A 9,472-nucleotide genomic window follows, 5' to 3' on the forward strand; every position below is an offset into this window, starting at 1 on the left:
CTCTAATTAAACTCTAGCAAAAGTGACCTAAGAAGCCTCATCTACAGGTTTTCATAGCCCAGATTTTAGACAAATCAGAAACAATTTCTGAACAGATCACTATCTAGAAATCATTCTCTTTAATAGACTATGAACTGTTAAACCTAACTAAAATTTGTTAATTTCTCCTTGTCTAATGATAGCTGAAGTTACAAATGGTAAATCAGAAATTATGAGTTTATTTTTAGATTCAGAAATTGCCAAATCATCTTTAGTAGGTTATTTGGCTCAAATTAACACTCTGAAACATCCACATTTGTAAAAAATAAAAGTTTGAATATCTCATTTTAATGAAACAAAGTGAGAACAAACTACAGTTCTATGGTAAGGTAATTGTTAAGCTAAAGACTGACAAACATTTTGATCCTTTTTGTAATCTTTCTTTCCGTATTGTTACTATCTTGTTAGTTCTGGCTGTTATAACATAGCACTGTAGACTGAGTGGATTTATAAATAACTGACATTTATTTCCTGAGCCTGGAAGTCCAAGATCAGGTTGCCCACATGGTCAGTCTCTGGTGAGAGTGCTCCTTCATGCAGGCTGCAGACTGTTGCCTTCCAGGTGTATCCTCACATTATAGAAAGAGGGTGAGAGAGAGAGAGCTCTCTGGAGTCCCTTTTAAAAGCATATTAATTCCATTCATATAAAGAAGATGTGGCATATATATACAATGGAATATTACTCAGCTATAAAAAGGAATGAGATGGAGCTATATGTAATGAGGTGGATAGACCTAGTGTCTGTCATACAGAGTGAAGTAAGTCAGGAAGAGAAAGACAAATATTGTATGCTAACTCATATATACGGAATCTAAAAATGGTACTGATGAACTCAGTGACAAGACAAGAACAAGGATGCAGATGCAGAGAATGGACTGGAGAACTCGAGGTTTGGGGGGGCGGGGGGTGAAGAGGAAGCTGAGACAAAGTGAGAGAGTAGCATAGACATACATATACTACCAACTGTAAAATAGATAGCCAGTGGGAAGTTGCTGTATAACAAAGGGAGTTCAACTTGAGGATGGATGATGCCTTAGAGAACTGGGACGGGGAGGGTGGGGGGAGTTGAGGGAGGGAGGCAATACAGGAATACGTGTATAAATACAGATGACTGAACTTGGTGTACCTCAAAAAAAAAAAAAAGCATATTAATTCCATTCATAAGGGCTGTACCCTTATGACCTAGTTACCTCTGCCAGACCCTGACTCCTAATGTAACCACAGTGGAGGCCAGGATTTCAGCAAATGAATTTTTGCAGGACATATCATTCATCAACAGGGTGAGTGATAAAATTAAGCAACTGAAGTTACATATCACATCACGTTGGCATTTGTCTTCAGAAAACAATTTTATGTAAAATAAGATCTTTGCAATGTAATAAATATTTCATAGGAATTTAATAAAATTTCTAAATTCCAATAATTATTTTAAATATTCTTAAGAGAAATTTAAATGAAAAGAGAATCAATTGGGCTTTTTAAATTTAATATGTATAGTTTCACTGTTTTTTTTTAACCCTGAATCTTTCATCTATATTGTTTCTACTTACTAGAGATATATGTAATCTGCACTCTTCATAAAAAACTTATTTATGTTACTTTTATTTAGAAAATAAGTATTTTCCAATTTACCAAGGTACAAAATAATTGAGCATAACTTTCAACTAGACCATAGTTTTCATTAAACCTATAGGAAAATTATTGTAGCATAATGGAAAGAGTTGCCAACTCTGGCTTTTAATTATATAATCATCCTATTATATATTACTAGTAAGTAGAAGGAAATCAGTCCAATTAAGAAGGGTAGGTTTTTTTCTATTTCCCTGTCTGAGAAATTACAAGACAGAAAAGACTAAAGGATAGGAGTATAATTCATGGCGACAAAGTCAGTTACTTGATTTGAATGTCAACTCCTCCACTTGATCATGAAAAATTCCCTTCCCCATTCTAAATGTTAGTGTCTCCATCTCTAAACCAGAAATAAGTATAATGCTGTCATGTGACTACAGAGAGTTTAAATGTGATAATCCATGAAAAATGCCTAGTACTCAATAATTTTTTTAAAGATAGCATATTATAAAAATGAACAAAATTTTTGACTTCTTTCAATACTTTGCTGAAAGAGCATAAATAATGATATTGAGCCAATGAAAATCTGCTTCATAATGGTGAAATGGGCATTTCCAATGTTGGATCCCTTCCTAGGCCTCAGATTTCCATAGACATGCCTAAGCCACTCCTGATCAATATTTAATCTGTTTAATTTACGGAAGAATTTATATGAATGATATACACCAGATACACTTCTAGATGCACAGCTACACTATTTGTCATAAGTTTTAATATTTACAAAGAGTTTAATTTTCAGCATAAAGTAGATATAGGCCTTTTAAAATAAAGCTAAGTTACTTCTTTAAACATTTTCAGTGGTACGAAAATAGTATGATTTGCTATCCACTAGTATCCATTAAAAAACACATATAAACATTGTTTATATTTGAGTCAGAAATTTTATATTTTCCTTTTTGCTCCTCAAACCAACTCCATTCAACTGCTTGAATTTAACTTTTAATCATAATGTGATATATTTTAGGATAAAAATATTTTTATTGATTTAATTTATTTTGTGGCCATAAGCCTCTCTAAACATTGAAAAATTCTTTCAGGAGTAAGTTATTATTATAGTAATTATTAGTACCTACAAATTATTATAATAAATATTAGTACCTAATTGATATAGATAATATAAATTTATTACATATTTTCATAAACTTTAAGTGATTTTTTACAGAAAACACATCTCTTTATGAAATGTACTTACTAAAATGTACAAAATTTACTACATTGACTCTAATATCTATAAATAGACTGTTGTTATAATGAGACAAAGTTTATCATAAATTCTATTCTTATTAATTTTTAGTTGCTCTTTATACATGCAGGTACTGAGATACCTTGTTCACATAAGTAAGTAGATGGGAATAAGAATGCTATCTTAGCAATGTCATTGAATTATTTGAGCTCCTCTGAGGATGTGTGCAAAAGTCTTATTCCAATTCTTCAACAAATATCCTTTTTAAATGACCCATCAGCTCCCAATTCAAGTAGGTAGTCCAATTTTGCTGAAAACAGATATTTGAAAACTACTAGTCTTTCAAATTTATTTTCACCTTGTCATCAAAATTCTTTATTTTCTCAAAACCAATAATATATTTTGATTGATTCCTCTAGGGACTCCTTGTAGATTTGTGATATTCTGGAACAATCAGCACTCTTAAGTTTAGTGTTGGGCGAGACGCTTTTTATTTTTACAAGTTGGAGTTTACTATATGGTGGTAGAAAATTAGGACCCAAAGCTCCATCAGAGGCTCTCAGGAAAGATTCAGTATAAAAGATGTAACTCTTTACTTTGGAAATTAATTCCCTTAAACTATCTGTACTCATATACCCTTGAATGTCTCCAGATACCTCAATAGCACCCAAAAGCCAGGTGGCAGATGACTGATCTGAGGAACAATAAGCTAGTAAACAGCTTCACAATGGTTCTCTTGGCTGCTTCTTCCAGATTTCCATTCCTAGGCTCCTTTTTAAATAAAAATTCTGGAGATTCATTGGGGAATTTTGAAAATATGAGATGTCTTTAAATGCAGCTGATATATAACATTTTTAAAAAAGCTTATCTAAAATTGGTTAGGGCTGTTCTTTATCAAGGCTGGTTATTCTCTTGGGGACACAGTCTCTTTTGTGTACAGAACAGTTTCTTATTTTAATTTCCTACATAATTTAAAACTTGATGAATTGATTTCATTAGCACATTAAATCTGCATAGCACTCGCATTGCCCATTTCTCTTAACACAAACTAAAGTAAAAAAAAATATCCTCTGTTGTTGTTTGAGATTTCATTTGGGTAGATTGGGTTCTGACTGATTGCCTGCTCTTCATTACCTCATCACAAGTTGCATTGATTAAGATTAAAGTAACTACACTTCTTACATCTTCTCAACATCTTATTTAAAGCTTATTTCAAACTTTTATTCATTTTAGAAATTGTGCATTATACGTACTTGGAAATAGTTTCCAAAAATTCTTTCCACTTGTAATGTATTCACAAGCTCTTGATTTTCACCTTGCCAACCCTGATGCCTTTCATCTAGGGCAATTTTTAAACATCAGCTGTGTTTTTTTACCATCAAGTGATAGTTGCAAAGAGCTGATGAAAGCAAAGACCCAAGGTCCATCTCTAAAATAAAGAGGTACTTTCCCAGTCCCATGATCTGTACTGCACTTGTAGGCAGATTAGGTCTCCATTTAAATGGGTATTCATTAAAAGGGGCAGGTAATAAGTGAATTATAGTCCAAGACCTCCTCTTAAAATTAAAGTTAAGAGATGCCTTCCTTACTGATTTGGGGGACTAGATTCTGATGCTTTGCACATATGTTGTGCTTTAAATATCTAAGGGACTGTGATTTCTATTATTGTAATTGGAAAGAAAAGGAGAAACTTTAAGCAATCATATATTTATCTTAAAATCATCATGTATTTAACATGAGAAATCCAGGCCATGATATCACATGTTAAAGAAAACACCCATGTCAGTGGCAATCTGAATAATTTTAATTTTCAATTTTCATGTGTATTGTGAACTAATAATTAACAATAAGTAGAATTTACCTAGCATTTATTATATGCCTGGCTCTGGGCTAAGAACTTTTTTCTTTTTTGGGGGGAGGGCTAAGAACTTTACCTAATTTATACTACTTAATCATCACAATTCCATGAGGCATATGTTTTTCATAGACATTTGATAGAGGTGCTCTGGTAGCAGAGCATAAAATGTCTGGGGGGCAGTTCCTTTACCACAAATTCAATGTTGTGGTGATCCAATAGTATGTTAGATTTTTGAAGGTTTAGATTAGCCCTGATGAAAATATATATTTTTTGGAAAAGAAGATTAACAATAGAGAGTAAATGATGACTTTATCTATTCCTTGAGAACCACCCTCCTGTCCCCAATGCTCTGTTGATTTGGAGCAGTAACAATTGCCTTAAATATTTTTCTTGAAGGTTAGTGAAACTTATCCACTTGGTTAGGTTAAGATTGGGGTGCTTCTTTTGTATCCAAGAAGCCATAATCTTACCAAGTTGGAATAAAGTTGGTGGGTCAGTAGAATCATGATGGCTGCAAGTTTAGGACTTTATGTGCATATGCAAGAAAGTTTAGGCACAGAGAAGAGGAGTTTACAGGTCTTTAATACAGTTATTGTGTCTGATAGTGGAAAAGACTAACAGAGACAGATGCTATGGAAATTCACTACTATTAAAAACACCATCAGAAAAGCACTAGGCCAGAACCCTTACTTATCAAAAGCATCCATCTCCATTTTGGTTCTTGAACCAGGATGATCAATCATATGACATTTGCTGAGTGTCACACCAGGCAATATATAAGCAAATCCTCTGCCCTCTTAAGCATGTAATCTACTTACTCTACTAATGAAGATACCTTTTTATACACTTACTTTATTGTCCTCCAAAATCTTTAAGACAAAATTTTCTGCATACAAAAATTAAATACAAGTAGTGAGATAAGGGTTTCTTGTAAAAAGATAGTGTTTTGTTTTGTTTTCTAGAAGACCTTGCTGTTTTCATGTTATCCTATTCAAGAGATGTTCAGATCACAAAATATTAGCAACTGTTTATTGTGAACTTCAGTGCCAAAGATCAAGGCAAATTCATATTTAATTTAAGACCAAGCACACAATAGGATCTGGTGTCCAAGATCAGAGTGTAATTATATGTCATTATTAAAAAGCAGATACTCAGTAGGACTCTGCAATTGATTTTTGAGTGACTCTTTAGCCAGGCTGCTTTATTGGTAACTGACAATTATTATTTATCAAATGAGGATTTAGCAGGAAAGAAACCTAAATTATACTGAAAACTTACTTTGTTGTCCAGGATGTATGTGAGTTATGTTTTAACTCTACCTTTGACAGTTTAGTTCACAGATGCCTAAGAAGTTGTATAAAATGCTAGTATTGATGAATCAACTAATCACAACTGTGTTTGGCTTCAGAACCCATTCTCTTCCATTGACCTTTAATTTACTATCTTATTAATTCATCTCTAATAGAGAAACAGAATATTGGAAATATGATAATATACATATTCTCCCTGTATACTGATAAATAACAACATATATCCATGTAGGTTTGCTTCTACCTGATTCCTATGCTCAATAATTTCACCATGCAACCATTATGTAAAATCTACATTCATTCACTTATCTCACCTTTCTATTTTTTTAAATAACCATGGATATGTCAAGGTATTATTGAAAAGGAAAAAAGGAAAGTTATTTTAATTCGGAACGCTGCATTAACACAGCATGCCATGGCATCCCCTGTAATCTTTTTTTCGTTCACCTATATGTCTTTTCTGATCTTTGAATATCTGTTGAAGTTAAAAGGTGTCTCATGAATAGATGAGATAGATGCCTCTGTGGAGAAGTTAAAAATTAGGGTGATTATTAATGGTGGCCTAAATACTCACACTATATTTCTAGGAGAAATCTGAGCCAATAACATAGTTCTCTTATAAGGTTGAAGTTCAATCAGAGCAAGAAATTGATCATATACAGGTTCAATCGCTAAACCTACATCTTGACAGAATAATGATTTAGATTCCACATTTCAAAATGGTATTGCATACCAAGTATAATTCCAAATTTATTTCAGAGCCTTGAGCTCTGTAATTTAACAGCAGTGTTAGCTAGTAATTGGGACTAAAAAGATTTAACATGCTATCTTTTAGTTTTACTTTTGCAGGGCAAATTATTTACACCACTTGTCTCCAATTATGTAGGCTGACTTCTAAGGGCAGAGCGGTTTTTCAGGAGCTGCCTCTGGGAAAAGAGAATAAACATAAAGATAAACTTGGTCCGGAAACTCTGTCTTGTTGAAATACATGGCTAATATAAAAATTAAAATCTGATTTTAATAAATATTTTATATGATTAAGGAAAGCAAAGATTTTGTGAAATCAACACTGTTATTAAGACCTAAAATCCTTGTATTTTATACTCCATTGTCATCTTGAACTTGTAGGAATCTGAAGATTAACATGTCTTACATAGCTGTAAAACAAACAGAATCCTTCAGGGTTGTTCTTCTAACCTTGAAATCGGAAGCTGATTTTTCAAACAGTGGTGTGAGGAAATTAAACATGACCTGAAGCAGGAGAGAACAATGTTATAAAAATAAACAAAATCCTTTCTGCTGCACCAATTTTGCTTTGAGTGATTCAAAGGAGAAAAGTTACAGAGCAGAACATGGTTGCTATGAAATTGCAGATCATTCCAGCAAGACAGAAATACTGAGTTTATAATTATATTTGAAAAGACTTAACTTGAACTTTTTTTTTAATTGTGCTTAAATCTTTACATAATTAAGATTAATGATGGTGTGATTTTCTTTCCTCAAAAAAATCTAAACATAGGTGAATTATTAAACATTTTCTAATTGTCTAAGAAATTTAAGTGTCTATTTAGTGATGATGTATTAAAGTATAAGGTTTTCGGTAGTATCAACATATTTATAAAATTACCATTTTTTGTCCAATCAATGTAGCTACTGATGCAGCCAGCACAGCTGGATTAGAAAAGAAATGAGATGAAACAACGGTGCTGGCACAGTCTGACAAACGTTTTTTCAGTCCAGAAGATCATAAAAATAAAAGGAAATTATGTGGAATTTGTGAAAAGATAATCTTTTTCAGTTATGGATAGTTGTAAAAATATCTGCTTTCCGCAGTGCATATTTGCTTTCAGTTGCCAATAAAGCTGAAATTCACACCTTGATGATAATTTTCCTTATTCATTGTTGAAATTCTATAGAATATTTCATATATGTTTAGTTTTTTAAGGAACCTCCATACTGTTTTTTATAGTGGCTGTATCAATTTACATTCTCACCAACAAAGATAAAGATTATTCATATAATTTTTAAATAATGTCAACACCTTCCTAAAGAACTTAGGATACATTTAAAGCCAGCACTCTATCTGCTTACTATTTCCTGTGTTCATGTGTCTGAGAAAAGTTCTAGCCTGATTAAAGCTTATTGGATGGTAGCAAAAGTGTTAATATAATAAAATGGGGATTGGAATCCCAAGACACTTATATCCAGGTAGAAATATGCTGGCAGTGAATACGTGGAGTGGACAAAAATGGGTAATCATGGAGGTAGTATTCAGGGAGACTGGTAATGGAAATCAGTAGCCTGTATAATGCAGGTAAGGAATGTTCTACTTTCATGCTCAGTTTCCCTTGGTTTACTTTAGGGTGTGTCTATTTATGCCCTTGTTTTGATTCATAATATGCAAATTACCAAACCCTTTTGTCAGCATGGAATATGGAAAGTGCAATGCTGGGCCTACTATGATAATAATCTGTCTAGGCTTTTATCAGTAGGAAAATTAGGGAAGAGTAAGTTATGAATGCTGATGGATGTGGCAGCTCACCCTGGGATTAATGATACCTGGGATGGAATTTAAGAATCATAAATTACACACAGTCCACAGGCCAGGAGGAGAGAAGTTGAAAACCAAAACTGACAAAAATGCGAGTTTATTGTACCATTAATGATGGCTGTTCTTTCCATTTAGGTGTATGTTTAAATAGTTCACAAAAGCGTATGTGGAGAATCTTATTTGAAAAAAACAAAATAAAGGGTTAAAACATATTACTCATGTTTTATGTCTCTGGTTTTAATAATACGGCCCTGTTTCAAATAAAAAAAAACAAAAAAAAAGACAAAAGCTAGGAAATTAATGTGTGAGATGAATTTTATTTTACATTTATATGACACTGAAATAATATGTACAACAACTTGAAGTAGCTGGAAAAATAGAGTGTTGGAGGAAATAGTGATGCAGATGCAGAATTGGGTGTAAATGGCCAAGAAGTCAGAACCATTTACTGGAGAAATATGCGTTCTCTCCTGCACTGGGCATGGTGAGAAAAGAACAGAAAGCCAAGGATGAGCCTTAACTTGGGCCTCACCATGCATTTCCCTTACTCTGGGCAAGTTTCCAAAGCCCACATTCTTTTTCACTTTTCACTAAATTAGTCTCCACTGGCCATACACCCAGGGCTTTTGACATTCTGTGAAGAAAAGCATTGAATATAAACATAACAAGAACACTGAAAAAGTTTACAGAAGAACAAATGGGAAAGCTTTAAGATTGAACTCTCACTGTTTATAACTGTAGCTTATCAAGCACCTGCTATTATGGTGGATGTGAAGAGAAGCAGACATTGTATTTGAGAAATTCATGAGTCTTCGGTATTTAGCATTCCACATTACACACATTAACTACAAAAAAAAAAAAAAAAACACACATTGAAAAAGACCTCTCCTTTATGAATCTAT

This window comes from Hippopotamus amphibius, chromosome 10 (genome assembly GCF_030028045.1).
Source record: "Hippopotamus amphibius kiboko isolate mHipAmp2 chromosome 10, mHipAmp2.hap2, whole genome shotgun sequence".
NCBI lineage: Eukaryota > Metazoa > Chordata > Mammalia > Artiodactyla > Hippopotamidae > Hippopotamus > Hippopotamus amphibius.